The sequence below is a fragment of the Juglans microcarpa x Juglans regia genome, chromosome 6D (assembly GCF_004785595.1).
Source record: "Juglans microcarpa x Juglans regia isolate MS1-56 chromosome 6D, Jm3101_v1.0, whole genome shotgun sequence".
Classification (NCBI taxonomy): domain Eukaryota; kingdom Viridiplantae; phylum Streptophyta; class Magnoliopsida; order Fagales; family Juglandaceae; genus Juglans; species Juglans microcarpa x Juglans regia.
This window is the reverse complement of record NC_054604.1, coordinates 16,711,047-16,734,122: the sequence shown is the minus strand read 5'-3', so window position 1 is coordinate 16,734,122 and position 23,076 is coordinate 16,711,047. Positions and strand designations below refer to the sequence as shown.

The 23,076-nt window shown below is 37.6% G+C and overlaps 1 long non-coding RNA gene across 1 annotated transcript; it reads right to left on the bottom strand.

The window, feature by feature from the left end:
• Window positions 1-15,934: 15,934 nt before the first annotated feature.
• On the bottom strand, window positions 15,935-17,014 carry LOC121235879. Its single transcript, XR_005934618.1, has 2 exons — window positions 16,614-17,014; window positions 15,935-16,220 (listed from the first exon to the last, which is right to left on the bottom strand). It is a non-coding gene; the product is annotated as an uncharacterized LOC121235879 (long non-coding RNA).
• Window positions 17,015-23,076: the final 6,062 nt, after the last annotated feature.

Here is a 23,076-nt window from a genome sequence, read left to right as displayed (position 1 = left end):
CATGACCTAATGAATGAATTGAACTTAACATGAACTGAAACTGATATGAGCATGACATGAACTAAACTAAACATGAACTAAAACTGACATGCGTGAATTCAACTTGAAATAGAACATGAACTGGACGTGAAACATAACTTGAAACCGAACATCAACTGAAGATGAACTGAACGTGAACTTTTTGAATCTAAACATGGAACTAGACGTGAAACTGAACATGAACTGAACGTGAAACTAAACATGAACTTTGATAATCAGAATGATCTCACCAAGTATTTCATTATGAATAGGTGAACAATCAGAATGATTACGCCATTAGTATTTTAAATGATATTCCCAAACAATCAAAATGATTATGCATGGAGTACCTAGTAATAGTTTTAATGAAAATACTCTGGCAATCAAAATGGTTATGCCATGAGCATTTTATTAGAGATACTCTAACAATCAGAATGATTACGCCAGAAGTACCTTGTGTAAATTATTAATGGAGATACTCGACAATCATAGTGATTTTGCCATGAGTATCCCATTCATGACTGTCTGAGAAAATAACATCTTTCGACGTGACGTGAAATGAAATGACAGATGACATAACTTAACATGATGTGACATTTTCGTTTGACTAATTGACATGGCATAACATGACGTGATATGTACATATGATAAATGATATGGCATTACGTGTACATAAACATTACCTGACATGACATAACATATATCAGATAATCATTGCACGACGAAGGTTCGCACCTCACCCACTTTCTATAGAGAGGGTGCAAGCTCGAAAGTTCCGAGGAGGACTTCAACCTAGGATTCCTGGCCAAGTGACTTGTTTCAGAATAGAGAATTACTAGGAGTTGGTAAATATTGTTGTGATAGCAGAGGCTGAACAAAGAGGTCTGGCCAGGCAGATCAATTCTGAATGTAAGAGGACCATGTCGTTTGCTGTAAGAGGTAGTGTCGAGAAGAATGATCTTTTTCCAGTCCAGCTAAAGGCAGGGGAATAGTAATGGGGAGACAAACGTCATCTTTCAAGCCGCAATGCATAAAGTGTGGCAAGCATCACGCTGGAAAGTGCCGCTACGGTTATAATGTATGTTTCAAATGTGGAAAGCCTGGGCACTTGATCAAAGAATGTCCCAACGCTGCCTAGAGTAGCGAAGCTGGTTTTAACCGCGACAACAAAACAAGGCTCCACATCCCAACACGCATTTATGTTGTAACGCCAGGTGATGTTGATGCTGATGCATTAGAGATTGAGGAAGCTGATGTCATCACTGGATACATCAACCTATTAAGGTTCACAGCTTGTGCACTATTCAATGTAGGCGTGTCACAGTCTTTTGTGTCTACAGTGTTTGCACAAATTTGTTTAAGCTAGATTATTCCATAGTCTTTTGTCAATTTTGAATCACTTTCTTGGAGAGAACTCAATGAGAGCTTTCAAAAAGTTTCTTTTGCCATTCTTGTTTAATTGGTTTGAAGCCTTTGTACGTAGGTTCTTACAAAATTCTCTTCACATAAGTTTTTGCTTTGAGTCTAGCTTCCATTGATATATTCTTTGTGATTTTTCATAGACGTTTGATAGTTGAAAACTTTGTTTAAGCATGAAAAGGTTATGCTAGGCGATAGTCTGGACAGTGTGATTCTTTGATGTTTTTAATGAAGTTCTTGGCAAGATCTTGGTCTGATCTTTTTATGGTTTATATGTAACATGTAATATGAAAGTTCGATGTTGAGTTTTTACATGTTAAGAGTTTTTAGTGGGAGTTTTGCATGAATCTAGAAAACTGAAAACCGGAACTGTAAAACTAGTCTATGTTTTGAGAAAGTTTGGGTCTTTTGTTACGGAAGCATGCTCCTATGATCTTGATATTCACATATGTTGTTCTTAGGACTATGATCTATGTGTTAGGATGTTACTTTGAAGATTTATGGTTGTCATATTGAGGAAATGAATTTTTATGCATGTTAAGGTCCGGTTGGAAGTTTGATAAAAAACTAAAACTTGTAGTACTCGGTTTTGGAGTATAGGTGCAAGCCGATTGTGTTGGATTATATTTTCTGACTTTTTGTGGTCCTTGATTTATTTTTCAAGCATGATAGTCCCTATGGTTGTTTTAATGAACATGTTTAGAGTATTCTTATGAACTTTTGGAGTTATTCTAGTTGATTTGAAAAGGGATGGACTAAGAACATCATGGGTTGTTTATTTTGGTCAAAAACTTGATACTTTGGCATGAAGGAAATTTTGCTTTTTATGATATGAGTTTTTTTAATGTCCTAAAATGATGTTAAAGTATAGGATGTGATTTTTTTATGTTGCATGTTTTGGTTTTAGCATGAAAGATAGGATTTGAAAGAATTGCAACAAAAATAAAGGATTTTAGCATTTTTCATGTTTTGGCCTATGCTTAGTTCTTATAGCCACGTAGTCTTTTAAATGTTTCTGTTTATATATTTGGATTTAGGATAAAATTCACATGAGGAATATAAATTTTGGTGAGTTTTAGAGTTAGGATGCAAAATCTTTAAATTAGGGGCAAAATGGTCATTTTCCCACACGTAGAGGGATAAAATGGTCATTTTGTCATGATTCAGTAACTTTAGGTTTCTAAGTTTGTTAGTAACGAGTTTCTAACATTTAGAAATATTTCCTTACAGTTCCTGTTATTTCGCACTTTATTACACTACACTACAACTACTGTAAGTTAGGATCTAACTTACTTTCAGGGTATCTATGGGTCTATGGTGGTAAGCGAGTTGTCATTTATCTTATTGATGCATATGTATATGTTACATTATGTCATGCCATTAATTACTTTCAGTACATATTTATCTGATTCACATTATGTCACGTTATGCTATGCTTAACTATTGCACTTCACGATTATGCTATAAGCATAACTATATCGCATCATGTTATGTCTTATCACTAATCTCATGTACATTTCACGTCATGTCAAGATATGTCATTGGTCATTTCATTTCATGTCACGTCATGTCTCGAGTTTAGTGTCTGTTACGAAAATAGTATTTTCGCTTAAGTCAAGTCTTTTACGTTTGTCGCAACCCCAATTACTAGGATAGGGCAATATCCTAGTTGAATTCCATTGTTCACGCTTGAGTATTTAAACTAGTGTGAAATTTCCTGGGTTGACAAAGTACATTCAATAGGCTTTGAATGGGGCCTAAGTAATTGGTCACCAGAGTGGAGTCAGGCACCACGCCGATGGTGCCGTGTACATTCAATATGCATGCATTACATACTCGCAACGGATGCAGATACCTGTGGTGTAATGTGAATGTTAATATACTCACAGCTGGTGCAGTTACCTGTAATGTGATGCGGTATTGGCAGGGGCACACGGCTCAAGGGGACCTGTGTGGCATCCACAACTCATGTTTAATTAATCAAATTATTTTTTAGCAAGATTCAAAGTTCATGTGCAAGTTCAGTTTCAAGTCACGTTAAGTTCAAGTCATGTTCAGTTTAAGTTCGATTCATGCTAGTTCAAGTAATGTCAGCACACGTTATGTTAGCACACGCCAATTCAATTCAATTCATGTCTGTTCAAGTTATGTCAGCACATGTCATACTGTTTGCACACATTATGTCAACACACATCAGTTCAGTTCAATTCACGCTCAGTTCAAGTTCACATCCGTTTAGTTCAAGTCATGTTAGTTCAAGTTATGTAAGTACACATCACGTTTATTCATGTTCACGTTAGCATTAATGTTTTTACTATCATACACGCATTTTTACACTATCAGTTTAAGTTAATTGTTAACTTGCTAAAACTTGTAATCAAATATCACTTCATAGTCTAAACTACCACTCCTCCTAGAATGGTAGATCATGTGCCAAGATTAGGAGACACGACAGAGGATCGACTGGAGGAGATCGATTAATCGCTTTGTTGTATCGATTGGATTTTGGCTAACTTGGTTGAGTTGCGCGAGCTACTTGATGGGCGAGCCTAATAGTTATTTAGTTTTTGTATGTACTTTAGGGGCACTGTCTCTAGTACTCTTAATGTTACAGAACTTTTGGGTATATGATGTAACTTGAACATTTGTTATTTTCAGATTATGAAATATGTTTTGATGTTTGGGATATATCTTATCTGATACACACTATTGCTCAAAGAAAAAAATTATCCGCTGTGAATATTGCATACATTTTAGATGCATGCTAGGTGCATCTAAAATGTATTAGAGTTTAGACCTATAAAAAAGCCTGAAAAAGTATTAGAGTTTAGACCTATAAGTTTGTGTAATGTGGTTTATAAATTGCTTTCAACAGTATTAGCAAATAGGCTGAAGTTAATTCTACCTGTTATTATTTCCAGCACCTGGAGTGCTTTTGTTCCTGGTAGGAGTATCTCAGCCAATATTCTTATTGCATATGAAATGATACATTTGTTGAGGAAAAAAAGAATAGGGAAAGAGGGGTTTATGTCTTTAAAGCTGAATATGAGTAAAGCCTATGATAGGCTTGAGTGGAACTACCTGGAAACAATTATGATGCAGATGGCGTTTGATAGCAAGTGGATCAAGCTGCTTATGTTTTGTGAAGACAATTTCATTCTCTATTCTAGTCAATGGTGAACCATTGGGACCTATTATTCTTACTAGAGGAGTCAGGTAGGGAGATCCTTTATCTCCCAACCTCTTTTTACTCTACACTGAAGGTTTGGTTTCCTTGTTACATTAAGCTGAGCAGTCCAGGGAGATCGAAATTCATATGATATAGCAGTTCGCAATTCGCCTTCATCATGTTTACAATATGTTGCATCCACTAGCGTTAAGTGCGGCTACTTCTCTGTGGAATCCTTGAAAAAAATCAATTCAAAATCCATTGACTGTACTTTGTCAACCTAGGGGTCACCATTCTAATTTAATCACTCGAGAGTAGACATGAGAGTTCTACTAGGATATACCCGCATCCTAGCATTGGGGTGACAACAAAACCATTTTTAATGCACAACCCAAAAACATTCGGCATGCAATCCTTTAACTTTCATGTAATAATGTCATGTACTTGTTACATATGCAAAGAGTGCATCACATGTATAGCTTGAAAGTGTTAGAACATGCCAAAACATCTACTTGTGTATACCATGTGAAAGTTAAACAAAGCATTTACTTCTTCTAAAAACTCCAAATATGTCATTTAAACCAATCCATTGATGAGCAACATTTTGACATAGCATGCACATGTAAGTTACGAGTCATAGCATGTAACAAGTAGCAATTCCATAATCCAGTTTGAACAACCAACATGTAAAGCTTACATAAACTGTGTTGCCCCTAGATTTCGCTTGTGATCGGAAGGACATCTGAAGTATCGGGACATGCAACACAAGGTTACCTATCTCATTCATGACAATTAAAGATGTAACGCACCTAGCATACATCTAACCATATGCAATATTATCAAAGCGGATAATTTTTTTTTTCTTGACCAATACCATGCACAAAATGAGATATATCCCAAAAACATCAACATGCTTTATGAAATTCATATGATAACTGGTATCCAAAAGGTTACAATACTTATCCAATAGGTCTGTAACATAGATAGAGCTCCTTAAGTACAAACATAATTAAGAATCTACTGGGCTAGTCCTTCGAGAAGCTCGCACAACTCGGCTAGGAATGCCAAAATAGTATCTATAAATCTGATCATGGAGGCTACGAGCTTCGCTTTGTGTCTGTGCTGCCTAATCGACCGTGTCCAGTCAGCTAGAATCTGTTACATCTTCTGATCCTAGCACGTCGTCTACCATTCAGGGGGAATGGTAGTTGGGACTACTATAGTGAGATTTGAGTACAAATCTTAACAAGTTAACAAAAAACTTAACATACAATTTAAAGATGCATGTTTGGCAATAAAAACATGAATGCATAACATGATCATAAATAAATTTGACGTGACTTGACATTAACATAGCATGTACTGACATGACCTGAAGTTGAGCATAGACTGAACTTGAAATTGAACTGAAAGTGAACTTGACATGACATGAACTTGAACGTGAACTGAACATAAACTTGAACTTGAACGTGAATTGAACATGAGCTTGAACTTGAACTGATCGTTAAATAACATGAGCTTGAACGTGAAATACACGAACTTGAAATCTTGTTCAATAAATAAGCATGATTAATAAAGGTGACCATATGGGTGTGACACGATTTCCCTTGAGCTATGGGACCCTACCAATTACTGCATTACAACGCAAGTATCTACACCAGTTGTGAGTGCATTAACACACATTCCAGTTCACAGGTATTTGCACCTGCTATGGAAAATGTAATGTTCATATCCTGTGTTAGGTATCTGCACCAGCATGAGTATGTATAGTGTACCAGATAAACACTTCATGACAGAATATATTATGTAACAAATAAGTATTTTGTGACAGAATATTATGTGTAACAGAGATACATGTAGTGATATGGCATAGCATGACATATATGATAACATAAGAACTTAGACAATAGTTCCCTTACCAACATACATACACAATAATCTGATAGTAAGTTAGAATCTAACTTACAGTGATCGTTGTGTTAAAGCATAAAATGCGCAGAACACGAGAAATTGTAAGTAGGGATTTCAAAATGTTATAAACTCATCGCTAAAAGTTTAGAAATATGAAAATACTATCTTAGTTGTAAAAGCGTTATAGATTTATTATTTGAAAAAACAAGATTGAACTAATATTTAATAAACCGATTGGCACCAGTGGCTCCTCTCCTATCTTAGTACAAGCTCTTCCATCGTATTTTTGCTTCGTTTGCTGCCTCGATGGCAGAGGTGCTCGACCTACCGGGAATTCTCGCCGGTTTCTTCATCGAAGATAGAATGGTAGCCAGCTGGAGTTAAGGCTGGAAATCAGGAAACTGTTGTGAACGACTCCGTTATTAGTGCTTCGGTTATGCATGATTCAAAGGAGGCCGTTATGGAAGGTATTAATGCAGGAGGTAGTAATGGTATGCTGCCCTCTGGGGTTGTTATTGGGAGGGATCGGATCCCTTAATTGACGCTAAGAGGATTCTTCTGTGTAATGCAGGAACTAATTCCCTAAATGGTAATGAAATGAATGCAGGGGTTAATTTGTCAGTTGGTGCTACTGCGGTCTTCATAGATAAGTTAACTCAAGATGATGGGCCTAAGGTCATAGCGGTGGAGGGCTTTGTGGATCAAAATTCAAGGCCCAAGAGGGGAAGGCCTAGCAGGAAGTGGACTAGAGTTGGTCTTCCTTTACAATTGAACCCAAGTGATTGCATTTTGAAGTAGGATGTTAAGAGAAAGAGGAAGGCTGTTATGCGGCATGCTAATGTTTCAAAACGTGGGAAGACTAATTTGAAGGAGGACGGGGTTAATCCAACGGTGGAGGCTGTTATGCAGCCCCGCCTAGAACAATGAAAACAATAAGTTGGAACTCTCATGGGCTTGGGAACCCACAAGGGTTTAGAGCACTTCGTGACTTGGTCATGAGGGAAGGTCCCAAAGTGTTGTTTTTACAAGAGACTAAGATGACTGTTAAGTAGATGGAACATGTACGTGTTAGAGTAGGGTTTGATTGTTGTTTTGCACTAGCTTGTGAGGGAAGAAGTGATGGTCTGGCAATGCTATGGATGAATGAAATCAATTTATCCATTGAGAGCTTCTCTTCATACCACATTGATGCAAAGATTCAGGATGTTGATAGGGGGTTGGTTTGGAAACTTTCTAGTTTGTATGGGCACCCAGAAACTGAGAAAAGAGGTGAGACTTGGAGATTGCTGCGAACTTTGAAAGTAGATGGGGATATTCCATGGCTTGTTTGTGGTGATTTCAATGAAGTGCTACGTCAACAAGAGAAAATGGGTGGAATGCCTAGATTTGATAGATTAATGCAAGAGTTCAGAGATGTGCTTGATGAATGTAATCTTATAGATTTGAGCTTTGAGGGTCCTATATTTACTTGGTGCAATAGAAGAGATGAGCAACAGGTGATTAGTTAAAGACTTGATAGATTTGTTGCTAATATCAATTGGAGGGAATGTTTCCCTCTCTCTCGAGTCATTCATGGTGTTGCTGCTCATTTAGATCATGTGTCAATCATGTTATTGCCAACTTCTGAACTTAAAAGGCCTAGACATAAACTTTTCAGGTTTGAGGCTATGTGGGTTGAGGATGAAGAATGTGGTGATGTTATTTCAAGGTCATGGCAAGGGGGTTTTGAAGGGAGGTCTATGGTAGCAATAACTGACAGATTAAGAAGTTGCAGCATGGGGCTAGAAGCATGGAACAAGTTGAAATTTGGGCATGTACAGATGAACATTAGAAGGGCTCGAGCTAATATTCAAAGATTACAATTAGAGGAAGCTAGTAGGGTTTCGAAAGAGGAATTAATGCAGGCTAGAAATAACCTGCAGGCTTGGTTGGAGAGGGAGGAAATTTTGTGGAAGCAAAGAGCAAAAGCTTTATCGTTGAAGGGAGGGGACAGAAATTCAAAAATTTTCATCATAAAGCTTGTCAGAGGAAGAGTAAGAATTGGATTAAAGGGTTGAAAAGTGAAGATGGGACATGGAAGTATGAAGGGGAAAGAGACCAGATTATTTTAAATTATTTTCAGTCTTTGTTTCATTCTGAACAACAGTGTTGTAACTTGGATTTTCTGGATGGTTTGAGTGGGAAAGTCACTACTACAATGAATGTTGATTTGTTAAAGGAGTTTTCCCGTGATAAAATCAAGACAACTTTGGATCAAATGCATCCTACCAAGTCACCTGGTCCAGATGGTATGGCTCCAATTTTCTTCCAACAATTTAGGCACATTGTGGGGGATGATGTCACTAATGTAGTTTTACAAGTCCTCAGAACTAGTGCTCTACCCTCACTGAATCATACTTTTATCACTTTGATCTCTAAGAAAAGCAAGCCTGAATTGATTTCTGAATTTAGGCCTATTAGTTTATGCAATGTGTTGTATAAATTAATCTCCAAAGTACTAGTAAATAGGCTTTAAAATGTGCTTGAAGAGATCATCTCTAGTTTTTAGTGTGCTTTTGTCCCTGGTCGACTTATAATAGATAATATCCTTGTGGCTTATGAATTGATGCATTTTTTTGAGAAATAAGAGGAATGGCAAGGATGGCTTTATGTCCATTAAGTTGGATATATGTAAAGCTTATGATCGTGTGGAATGGTCCTATCTAGAGTCTGTTATGGACAGAATGGGTTTTAATGCTCAATGGATTGCTTTAGTAATGATGTGTGTCAAGACTCTCTCTTTTTCAGTTTTGATTAATGGAGAGCTTAAAGGTCGTATTATCCCTTCGAGAGGCATTAGACAAGGGGATCCACCATTCCCCTATTTGTTCTTAATTTGTACTGAGGGATTAATTTCATTGCTCAAAAAAGCTAAGGGCAGAGGTGATATCATAGCTGTTAAAGTGTGTAGAGGGGCTCCTCGAATATCCCATTTACTTTTTGCTCATGATAGCCTTTTGTTTTGTAAGGCTACTGTGGAAGAAAATCAAAAGATCCAAGATCTGTTGAACTGTTATGAGATTGCTTTTGGTCAAAAGATTAACAAAGAAAAAACAGGAATTGTTTTTAGTAGTAATGTACATACTGGTAAAGAGGAGGAGATACTGAAGCTTTGGGGGGTGCAGCATAGCTAGCAGTTTGAGAAGTATCTTGCACTTCCACCTTCGGTTGGGAGGTCCAAATATAAGGCTTTTTCTTATATTAAGCATAAAGTTTGAAAAAAATTGCAAGAATGGAAAGAAAAGATGCTCTCAGTTGGTGGAAAAGAAATTTTGATTAAAGTTGTTGCATAGTCCATTCCTACTTACTTTATGAGCTGCTTCAAATTACCTTCTATTTTATGTAATGATATGGAGCAGTTGATGGCAAAATTCTGGTGGGGACAGAAGAAGGATGAACATAAAATTTATTGGATGAGTTGGTCCAAGATATGTGAGGCTAAGCAGGATGGGGGTATGGGTTTTAAGGATCTTAGGGTGTTCAATGATGCTCTTTTAGCTAAGTAAGGTTGGAGAATTATGCAAAATACTAATTCTCTTTTGCATAAGGTCTTGAAAGCTAAATATTTCCCTAGAGACCAATTACTGGATGCTGCACCAGGTTATAACTCTTCTTTTGTGTGGAGAGGTATTTGGAGTACTTTACATAAACTGGGAGCTGGTTATCGTTGGAGGATTGGTTCTGGTCAAGGTGTAAGAATTTGGAAAGATTATTGGGTACCTGGGGTGCCTAAACTATCTGATCTAGAGAGTGAAAGTGGAGCTGTAGCTTTTGAAGAAGATGCTACTATGAATATGCTAATGGATGATGTTCATCAGGGATGGGATGTGGGAAAAGTTACTGCTATGTTTTCTCTTAAGGTGGCCTCAAATATTTTGAATATTGTTTTGAGTCATGGAAGGCCTGATTTGCTTTGTTGGGTTCAAGAAGCACATGGTGATTATTTTGTTAAAAGTGCCTATAGGCTATTTCGATCCTTGAACCAGAGTAGGCAATGTGGTGAATCTTCGAGGGCTGCAATGTTGAAGAGGCTATGGAAAGAAACTTGGTTTATGCAACTTCCATCTAAGGTGAAAATGTTTGTGTGGAAACCTGTCAAAGGGATTCTACCTACTAAATATAACCTTATGAAGAAACAAGTGATGGTTGAGGGAGGATGTACTTTTTGTGGTGCTGAAAGAGAAGATGTCCTACATGCTCTTTGTTATTGTCCATCTATCAAAGAAGTTTGGTCTAATCATTTTCCCACTATGCTGCAGACTAATAGAAATGAGTTGTTTATTGATATTGTGCTAAGTTTTGTTCAAGACAGATCTAAAGATATGCTTGAGCTGTTTTTTCTAATTTGCTGGAGTTGTTGGTACAGACGAAATATGAGGATTTTTGAGGAGAAGTGTGTAAGTGCAGCGGCAGCTGTGGGAAATGCATTGGCCATGCAGTAGTCCTTCAAACAATTGAAATGTAAACCTGTCTTGCTGTAAAGAATTACTGCAGATGGGAATTCCCACCTCCTGGTTCTTTTAAACTTAATGTAGATGGAGCCTTATCTTCAAATGGCTCGATTGCTGGAGTTGGAGCAATTCTAAGGGATTCAAAGGGGGATGTTATGATGTCTACAGTAAAGAAGGAACAAGTTGTTTTGAATGCAGTGGAGATTGAGGGGTTGGCTATCCTACGGGGCCTTCAACTTAGTTCCGCCTTGGTATTCATAATCTAGTGATTGAAAGTGATTCCTTGTTAGTAGTTAATGAATTTACTAGACAAGGATCTTCAAAAGCAGCAATTGGAAATATTATTAAGGAAGCTAAGGAATTGATGAATCGTTTTAATTCTTGTGTAGTTCAATATGCCAACAAAAGCTGCAATGAAGCAGCATGAGTACTTGCCAAGTTTGGTTTAAGCGTTAAGGATAATAGTTTATGGTGGGGTTCATACCCTTATGTAATTTCTAATATCTTTTGGATTGATTCTATTGTATAAGTTTGTTTTTTTTAATGAATGAAGTTGTTTTTTCCTATAAAAAAATAATAAATAAATAAACCGATTGGCACTAATTTAGCGTGATGGGAGTGCAGGAGAATTGAAGGTACTGAGCTGTGTAATATACTCTTGTATACAAATTATATTGGTAAATAGTTGAGCACAAGCAGTAGCAGCTTAATTGGAATTTAGACAAATATGCTGAAAAGACGGTCAGTTCCAACTACCATTAAATTCAACTTATTGCCTCTATTGCCTCTATTCCAGGCAATGAGTTGAATTTAGACTAAGTTTAAAGATGCCTCTAAATTGCCTCTATTCCAGTCAAACAATCACCAATTATGCATTCTCGTCTCTTCCAATAAACCAGCTTTCGAGGCAGCTACAGCACATACATGCCATTACCCAAGTTAAGATGGCAATATTTCTCAGCATTGTAATGCAATATGGCTGTCTGATTTATAAAGCAACCCAGAAGATGTTTGATTCGGAAAGTTGTAGCGAAAATTACACTTAATCATTATTCAAGAGTTTACTACGAGGTCATAACAACACGTTTAATGAATTTTGGAAGGAAAAGTCTTGAAAACCCATCCGTGTTTCGTGTGGTTTCAGGATGAAATCCCTAGGAAATTCCTGGTAAAATGGAATTGAAGCTTCCCACTTTCTTTTTTACCCTTGGCTTTATTTAAAGCAAATGGAGGGAGATGAGTTCGAGGGTTGAAAACGGAGGGAGGAAAATACGAAACAGCCCTTTTTATTTTCCATTGGGGCACCGGTTCCCCTGCAGTTACCCCTCCCGGTTGTATATAGTATCTTTCATAAGCAGTAGTATTAAGGGGGATGGAATATCTTTTGTCCAGTTGAAGGTTCTGAATTGTACTGGAGGTTGAGCACCCCGGGGCCCGAATAGCTCTTATCCCTTTTTATCAATGCAAGCTTATGAGTCGTTTTCACAAACATCTTCCAGGCGTCTATCATTTTCATTACAACAGTCTTTATTCCATCTCCCATTCGTTTCCTTGTTACATTACAACAATTCTCAATTGGTTCCTAACAAGTGGTATCCAGAGCCCAACGATCCTTCATAGGGGACGGGGCAAGCTTCAACAAACAGTAAGCAAATTTGCTATTAATGGAAAATATTCTTAAAAAATGCTGCAGATCACAGAATTACTTGATCGAATGCATGCAAATTACAACGTTTTCAAGCATCAAGTGCAAGAATCTTTCTTGGTTTGCGAAGACCAAACGGTGCACGACGAAGAAGAAAAGGCAGTGGTAGTGCCCTCAGAAGTTGTCCCCAATGAAAGCCCTCTTCCCTCTGTTCTTAGAAATCCAGAACTGAAATTAATTTCTCCTCTCAAAAGATCTAGCATCGCGGCCGCGTCCTAATCGGGAAATTATTAATTGTGAAACCAACATTGTCCAGTCCCGTCTCAAAACTGGCATTTACAAATGTAGGGATGATGTTCATCGTGATGGCGATTACCTCCAAGCTGTTCATATGGGGATTTTTGCCGAAACTACTCTGGGTTCCTATTTTGGTTGTGGATTTTTTACCCAGGCAGTCGCACTTTCTCTCAGAACCACAGAGTATGGAACAACGTAGGGGAAGCCTCCTCTCACTCTCTGCTCAAGGCCGATCTGAGAGTTTTTATGATGTGGAATTTTCCGCCTTGGATGTATGGTGTGCGGCACCAGCGAGGGCTTGAGAGTTTGCTTTCTCGGCATCGAGACACTGGTGTTGTGGTGTTCTCGAAAACAATCAGGATTAAGGACACTACAAAAAAGTGGCCGTTCGATAATCCAGATACGTCTATCCTTCTATGCGACTCTCCCAGATCTGGAAGATCTACATTTTCGTTCTGCTTTTTGGTTCGGGAAGTTTCTGTAGCTCCGTCGATCATGAATTTCATGAAGGTTTTTGATCAAACTGTTCGGGAAATAAAAAGGGAGGTGAATTTGAAGGTCTTGAAGGTTCCTGAGATGGAACTAAAGGTACTGGATACGATAGACAATGAACCTTGGGGTCCTCGTGGCACCGTGTTCGTAGAGATGACAGAGGCTACAAAGAAAATTACTGAGTGTCAGATGGTTATGTCTTTTTTGTGCACAAGATTGGTCGAGTCTGGCAAGGACTGGCGACATGTGTATAAGGCATTGGCTAAGAATTTCATGACCCATGACAATGCGGTAGTTTCTTTTTCCATTTCCAGTAGTAAGCACATTTCCTATGTCACCATTTCCAGTTTCTGTCAAAATTCAAGTGCACAACATACTATTGAAGGTAATTTTGAGGTATCTGAGGTCTTTTACACTTTGTTGGTAATCTCTGAGGGAGGGAAATTGAAAATTAGTATGGGGTTGCAAGTTTCAGTAGATATGAACCTTGCTCCTCAGCTGCTTGACTTTTTGCCACTTAAAGCTTTTTTTGGCTCTTTGATAGAGGAAGAGAAGGAAACCCTGTGGAAACGAATTATAATGAATAGGAAGCCACTGAGCTTCTGAAAGAACCCCAGAAATGTTCTCTAGCAAATAATGTAGTACATCATGTCACTAAGAGGGAGAGTAATTATTTGGTTTGTGTGGTGGAGAAGGATGTGCTGCAAAAGAATTTGGAGTGTGGTGTGGAGAGTGGGTTTGATGTGAAAATTGGGCATGGTCTTTCTTCATTACAATGCTTAGATGTATCCTATTGCAGGGAGCTAACTGACAAGGGATTGTCAGCTGTTGCTGAGGGTTGCTGTGAACTGAGAAGCCGACATTTTACTGTCTATAGATATGTTACAGAAGAATTATTACATGCTTTTTCCAAAAACTGTCACAATTTAAAAGAGTTAGGGCTACAAGGATGCTCTAATATAACTGATTCTGGACTCACAAATATTGTAAATGGTTAGATTGGGAACACCTCTATATTTTCCTTGGTTAGATTTTTCAAAAATCTTGATAGTCTTATTGTAGGTGGCTGCCGAGACATCTATGATGAGTCTTTAAAATTACTTGCTTCTTCTTGTAAAAATAGTCTAAAGAACTAATGGATGGATTGGTGTACAAATATCTTCGACCCTGCATCGAGTGGCATCCTCAATTAGTGTGCAAACCTAGAGGCTCTCGACATTGGGTGCTGTAAGGAGGTGACAAATGCTGCTTTAATATGTAGGGCAGTTGTTAATGTTGTGCATATTTGTCACTTTAAGGATGTGATGCATAGGGACATTGAGCCTGATAATTTCTTGTTATCTATCAAGGATGAGAATGCACTTTTGAAGGGCATGGATTTTGGGTTGTCTGTTTTCATCGAAGAAGGAACGGTGTACTGGGATATAGCTGGGAGTGCTTATTATGTTGCACCTGAAGTATTACAATAGAGATATGGGAAGGAAATAGATATTTGGAGTGCAAGAGTTATCTTGTATATATTACTCAGTGGCGTACCTCCATTTTGGGCGGAGACGGAGAAGGGGATTTTAAATGCTATTTTGCAAGGGGAAATCGACTTCGAAGGCAAGCCATGGCCATCTATTTCAAGTAGTTCCAAGGACTTAGTCTGCAAGATGCTAACACGGAACTCCAAGAAAAGGATTAGTTCTACTCAGATTCTAGAACACCCATGGATTAAAGAAGATGGAGAAGCATCAGACAAGCAAATCGACAGTGCGGTTCTTAAGTATGATATTGAAGTTACAAAGCACATACCACAATTCAATGAAGAAGCCGTGAAGCTGGAATTGGATGGGCTTATTGATTTTGGTGGAACTCCAACACTAACTCCCACCTCCTTACTTGGAATTGTAGGGGTAAGAAAATTTTGCACCTTACCTATTTGATGTATTGCCACTTAAAGGGGTTTTTGCACCCTTTGATTGAGGACGAGAAAGAAATCTTGTGGATTGTACTGTTGGTGTCATGGACTTTACTATGGATTTGACTTGGGAGAGTACTTGGGTTGGCTATAATTCTTGAGTTACTGCTATATCCTGAAAAACTTCTATGTAAGTAGTATTGAAGCTGTTCAACAATTTCAACTTTGCTCCAAACCTTGATGATAAGGTCCTTTAATGGGAGGAGATTATTGTGATTCGGTCATGATGCGGAGTCGTTTGCTGGGGGGTGTTTTGGCATGCAACGCAGCGTTCAGACTTACGGCAGGAACAAGCAAGATGAGTAAAGGAAATTCTAGAAGCAACAGTTAGTTACCAGCTTCCTCATCGCATTGGACACGCGTTCTGACCTGATTCCAACAATTCCAATTATTCTCATTATTTTATTGCTTTCTGTTTTCCAAAAGGGAATTGTTATCCCATATATATAAGTAGTAGAATTAAGTGGATGGAATATCTTATGTCTAGTTGAAGATTCTGAATTGTACCGGATGTTGAGCACATCGAGTAGCTCTTATCCCTTTTTATCAATGCAAGCTTATGACTCTTAAGAGTCCTTTTCACAAACATCTTTCAGGCGTCTATCATTTTATTACAACAACCTTCGTTCCATCTCTCATTCGTTTCATCGTTACACTACAATAATTCTCAACAGGTTCCTAACACATGTCGGGTGCTTGTGACTTGAGGCTAAAACTGTCTGGTTTGGATCAATTAGTTCCATCGGCTCCAATTCCCAAGCAAATTGATCTCTGTACTCCCATCATGACGCTGCAGCAATCTTCAAGCCCTTAATTCTGCGAACGATAAAATTAAGTTTTAAGTTTCCTTTTTATTTTTTTTTCAAGAAAAAAGGAGAATATGGCCATGAACACCAAAAGCTTTGATTCTTCATAATTTCAAGCAAGTCTAGATCATCATGGGCAACATCAATACGGGGGAGAGTGAAGAATTGTTCAAGATCAACCGGTTCCCAGTAAACCAACCAATAACGAATGTTACTCTCATAAAGCTGATGAATTAGATACACCATCAGCAAAATCCATGGCAAAAAATATCACGTTGCAATCCATGAAACATAATAATTGGATGTCTAGAGAACTATGGAGCGTCAAGAATGACAAAAAAAAGGGGAAAGGAGGAATTTAGGAATATTTTGTGTGGGTGTATATATATATTGCAATCATTACCAGGTGTGGAGAAGAACCAGAGGATGATGGCGCAGAGCAGGAGCACGAGAGGGATGGCGTGGACGGCGAACTCTGCTGATCTGAGACGGGACCGTTCTTTCTTGGCCGCCTGGGAGAGGGGATCGTACGTTGGTAGTTGTTGGTCGGCGGTGTCAGAGGAAGATTGCAGCGAAGTCGACGAGAAGAACTCTATGGAGGAAACTCGGGAAGCGCTTGAAGACCTGTGCATCTTCAATTCTTCCTGGTTTCGCAGAGAATCTAAGAAGGGTTAGATACCCTTTGAAAAAGCTTTCGGCTTATGCTTTGCTTGCTCTTTCCTGGGTCCTTCCAAGACTCGAGCGCAAGGTCGTCCCAGTACTCCCAATCCGTCACTTCCGACGCGGACACGATTTTGTTGACTAATCTAAATTCAATGCTTGGCGGAAGCCTAATACAAATTCATCTTCTTATTTTTTAAAAATTTTTTTATTCACATTTTTTAATCATTTTTAAATATTTTTAAAAAATATAAAAAAATCAATATATTAATAATTACTACCTTAACTATTAAGTTAAAAAAATTTAAAATATAGGATGTGTCAAAATGAGATGTCAATGTAGCAATTTCCTTTGTTAAATAATAAACAAAAATTCTATATACAATCGGTTTGCATCCCTGCCGCAGCATCGTGTCCCATATGGCAAACAAAAATGACGCCGTTTTATTTTTGTTTCATTTTCCTTCAAATTCGTTTCTCCTTTCCCATTCGATTTTGTCCCCCGCCTTTAATTTCTTCCCCCCTATTTGAAACCGCAGTCCCTTGCTTTGCCTAGAATCCTAATGGGTGTCGTTAGAAACTGCACAAACTTGTTTTGATACTATCCCTTGCTTGATCTCATTCTTCCCCTTCTTAAGCTAAAAAGATATAAGTGACAGAAGGAATATTTAAGCTTGGAATAAAAACTAACTGCAGAAACAAAAAGCTAAAAAGATTGCAGACTAAACTATCTATGAAGAAGATTCAGGAAGTGAACAAAGGTCTGAACGCATGGTTTTAGACAAATGGATGACAGAGAACCTTCACGATGAATCTAGCTAGAGAGATAGGGGAAGCAGAGAATTAATGGGGGGACACAGTGGGAGTGGGAGATTGGGTTTTGTAGAAGCAAGTTGGATTGAATAGAATCTAGGTGTGAACATGAAGGACGTGGTGATTGGTGGAATAGAATCTAATTATCTAGGCCCATCACTACTCTCCATATCGGCTCTGAACCCGTCGTTTTCATCACCTCCTACTCGGGCACCCATAAAGCCCTTGTTCGGAACAGTGCCACCTTCTCGAGCCGTCCCTCGATCGTCCCTCTCAACTCCGTTCTCAGTAATAACCACAAGGATATTGGTGGATCTCCCTACAACCAGACTTGGTGTGTTCTTCATTGTAATCTCAACTGTGAAGTTCTCCACCCTGACAGAGTGAAATCTTACTCTTTAGAACGCAAGCAGATCTTGGGAACATTGGTTAAGAGCTTCAACCAGTGTTTCTTGCATGGCGATCAACCCGTTTGTGTGTTCAATCATATCCACCATGCGGTTTTTTCCTTGTTCATTCGCATGGCTTTCGACGATGTCAACGATAGCAAGATTAGAGAAGTTGAACGCATTCAAGCTGAACATATTTTCAACTACGAACAGGTCACAGTGTTTTGCAGCTAGCCAAGGTTGGGGAAGTTGCTGTTCAGAGATCATTGGAAGAGGTACTCGAATATATTGAAGGGTCGGGCTAAAATAATCTTGCCTCTAATTAGAGCTCGAAAGAAGTTAAAGTAAGAGGAAAGTAAACTTCGTGATATCACTAATGGGATCGGATCCAAAGGAGTGGGAGAATCCAATGGTTCTTTTTTTTTTCTTTTAATATTAGCGGATGACGGCAGGTGCCGCACTGGGGATGCAAGCCGGTTGTCCCTAGAAGAATTGAATAATAAAATAGTTCACCTAATTTTTTTATTAAGGCTTGTTTCGAATTGCAGTCTTAAAATTGTTTGATAGTCTTAACAACTTTTAAATGATAAAATTAAGACCCTGTTTGGATTGAGAAATGATCTCAATTCATCTCATCATTACAACCTTCTCAAATTCTCACACAAAATGTAATAAACAATTCAATTTTTTCAAATCTCAAAATAATAATGATATTAACAAATAATATTCTAACAATATTTTATTCAACTCATCTAAAGTAATCTCATCCTAACTCACTATCCAAACGACACCTAAGTTGTTTGGGTATTACATATTAAAATATTTTTTAATTTCAAATAAGTTAAAATGTACGTTTGAAAAAATGTATTACTTTGATACTTTTCTTCAAACGTGCTTTTTCGGATAATGCAGAACTTAATTAAATTTTAAAAGAAATTTGTCAGTGGGCAAAAATGCTCATATAAATTTAAGATAACATGAGTGAATAGGAACTGTTGGATTTGATCGTTGTTGACCCGACCTGGCCGAAACTTGTGGAAACTTGATCGGCCGGATGTCCAAATTTATAAAAAACAACTTCGATCGGTTCGATTCTCATTTGAAACTTGTTCAAACCGATGAGCCAAACGATATAATATATATATAACAGTTATTTTATTCTTATATGAAAAGAAGTCGTTAAACTTAAGTGACTTAAATAGAGTCATTTTATATCTATGTTTTAGAAAAATAATAATAATAAAAACGATGCATTGTGTCATTTTGGGTTAGGGTTGAAGCCCTAACCTGAGTCCAACTCCCCTCTTCTTCATTTTTCTCCCCTAGGTCCCTCCTGCCATTTTTCTGTCACGTCGTCTCTCTCTCATCTCTCAGGATTCTAGCAATTGCATGCAGCTCTCCCCCGCTAGCCTCAGTTCGGTCCTGCTGACCCATCTCTCTCTCTCTCTAGCATTTCTCAGATTTGTCACTTCTTAGGCCACTTATCTCTTATCTCTCTCTCTCTCTATATATATATATATATATATCTATCTCTCTCGTCTCTCTGAGCTCTTCCACTCTAGTCTCTAAGCAAGGGTGGGGTACACCCAGCCTATGCATAAATGCGGGGTGCAAGTCCGAAGTTGGGACCATGTGTCTGTACATTAGAGACCCACGGCCACGACCATGGGTCTGCAAGTTCTATCGGCCACGACCAGAGCCATATAGATCTTCCCACAGAAGTTCGGATCTATGCACAGACTGAAAGGCCATAGCCGCAGCCATGGGTCATAAAGATCTATACGATTTGTAACTTTGTTGAGACTTTTTGTTGGATTTGTGTAATCTTTTTATGTATATAAGGTTTTGGATTTGTAACTTTGTTTGATTGGTCATAAAATGTGTTGTCTGATGGGGTGGATGGATGGTGGTGGCATCAATTTGCAAGCGGATGCAGATGGTCACCCCACCTGGGCTGGGGTAGGGTGCAGAATTGTGGCGAGCTGTGACGCCCCTTGACCCCGCTTGGGATTTGGCGGTGATTGAAGTGTTGGGATATGTAACAGAATGCTATATACCCCTCTTTCATGACAGTTAACATGCAATTCACCTAGCATGATACTAGCAGTATATAATGATCGCAATGAAATAAGTCATTTCATAAAATGTTGTACCAGAATAAAACTAATATCCCAACTTCATTCATAGCTTTAAATCACACTTCATAGTGATGGACTATCAAACTCCTTGTTACACTTAAACACAATGAGTATTATCTTCAAAGGCCTTTTACTAACAAAGAAATCAGTAAAGTATCTTTCTAATCTCTGCAATCTCCAAGTAAGTCATGACTAAGTCCAGTCTTCTCTTTGGGGTCTAGCTCATCCTCGGCCTTTGATCATCATCCTAACTAACTACTCCTAAACTTGCTAAAAGTTATATCATTTTGGAGAGAATGGTAGTAGAGACTACCACAATGAGATTTCAAGAAATCTCAGCAAGTTAACCACAAACATACAAAGAGATAACATATAAGCATGTAAGAGGCAAACCATGCATGAACATATATTTTTTTTTTTTCGAAGAGCCGATAGCCACATGTCCAATGGCCCTGTGATTACGCCCAATGAATAATGCGGTAATTATAGCACAGCTTTGAGGTGTTGATTCCACATAGAGAAAAATTAAAAGAATTGTAGAAGGAACAAAGAAACTAAAGAAAGATATTAAATGATTAATGGAGAACAAAGATTAATTTAAATGCAAATTAAAGTGAAGCAAAGTGACTAATGGAAAAAATATTTAAATTTGACAAACAGTAAAGTTTCGGGAATCCCTTGCACAAGTCTGGTATTTTTATTATTCTTAATTCATTGAATAACTCAATTGAGAACGCAATTCTCAAAATTTCCAATTGAAAGGTATAGCTTTATAAACCAAGATTAAACCAAATGTAACTCTTTGAAAAATCACTCACCACTTTTACAATACGTAAATTATTATCACTATTAACAAAATTCAACGTCGACAATATACTCAGGAAGTGATATTGCAGCAAAGAATTAAATCAATATAGATAAATAATTGATCCAAACATAATCAAAGAGCTAATCCATTCAATAGAAAAAGCAAGACTGAATCCATAAATAGAATAAATTCTATGATTATTCAAAGAAGAAAACATCAATAATGAATTGAGAATGATAATACAAAAGAGTTTTAGTAATTGAAAATCAAATACATAAATAAAAAAATAAATTAAAAATGCCATCTAATGTGCAAGTTCATCCCTAGCCCTACTTGATAATTTAGTAACTCATAAATATAATGGACAACAAAAATCTCAAGAGAAAAATAAAGCAAACGACAGCCATGGAAATTAATTTCGTCTCCCCCTCTTTAGAACTGAGCCATCTCCCCCTTTATGAACTCTCAATTTCGTTCTAATGAAATGCTTATATAGGGTAGGAAAAAAAATCCTAATGTTTTCATATTCTTGTATACAAAATCGCCTAAATTTTAGGACTCATCTTGGCAATCATGTACGTACTTCAAGATTTTGAATTTGAAAAAATCTCTATTAGAGACAACTTTGTAGCCCTTCAAGATAGCTTTCCAACACATCAAGAATTACATCAATCCGATATTTGAGCTGAAAGTTATGATCAAAATACTAAAGTAGGTACAGGCTATCTTCTAGTGAATTTCAGACTGACTTTTTCTCTTAATCCGAATTACTCTCAAACCCCTTCATTATCCTTATTTGAAGAGTCATACACTCGTTGAAAGCTCTTAGGTTGTTCCAACATCTTGCCCACTTGAAAGTCCTTTGAATTTGACTGGGTTTGGACTTGCTCTTTTATATACTCTGAAATTAAATATAAAAATCTGCTTAAAAGTATCCCAAAATAAATAGAAACTCAATTAAGGAGTACACATTAATTCCTATGATTTATATTCACATTTTAGCATTTTAGTCAAATAATAGAATATTTAGAGTGCACTTTCATATACTCATCATCCCATCTTTTGCGGTAGAGGAATATCGTGGTTACAAACCAAACATCTTGGAGTTTACAAATAAAGAACTAAAAACCTCCCAAATACAAACCAACCAAACCAAGCAAGAAAACAAATAAACGCTGATCTAAACAAGCCTATAAGAATAAAACCAATGAAAGTAAACAGGCCTATAAAAAGGAATGCAATAAAATCTAAACAAGCCTAGATAAAAACCAAAACCAACAAACCAATAAAAAACCATAAACGAATACAAACAAACCTATAAACAATTAAAAACGAAATGAAGGAAGTCCTAAATTGTCAATCCGGACAATGCCTTTTAAAATCCGAGGGAATCTTTGAATGCTATCGTATATTTCATTTTTCCCCATTTCTCCTTCTCGTGCTAAAAAATCCACCACTTTGTTTGCTTCACGGTATTGATGTGCAACCATGTAATTCAGCCCCCTCAACTCCCTACATAATTCTTCCCAAAAATCCTAGAAATACCACAACGTGCACTTCTCCTTTCGGATCCACTCGACAACAATTTTTGAGTCACTTCCAATAATATTATTAACCATTTGAAGCCTTTTACGTAGCTGAATATCTTCCAAAGTAGCATTCAATTCCGCACCATTATTAGTGCCATCTCGATAAAGAGTTAAAAAATTTTCACCATGCCATTACTATCTCTAATTATCCCACCACCTCCCATATTTCCCAGGTTACCATGACAACTACCATCGCAATTAAGCTTTATCCAACTCGTAGGAGGCCTAGACCATTTGACAATTTTTCCTGGTCTTGAAACATTTATAGGACATTGTAGCCACAAATTCTCAAGGATAGCTCTGTCATGTTCTGAAAGAGTACGGGCTGAACAAATGTTATCGCCTAGTAATTTTATCCATACTCGCATGGCTTGCCAAACCTGTTCAGCATTTTCAGACTTCCCCGCCATTCTCACTTTACATTTTCTCTTCTAAAGACACGAAGTAATTAAACAAGGAATTAATCCAA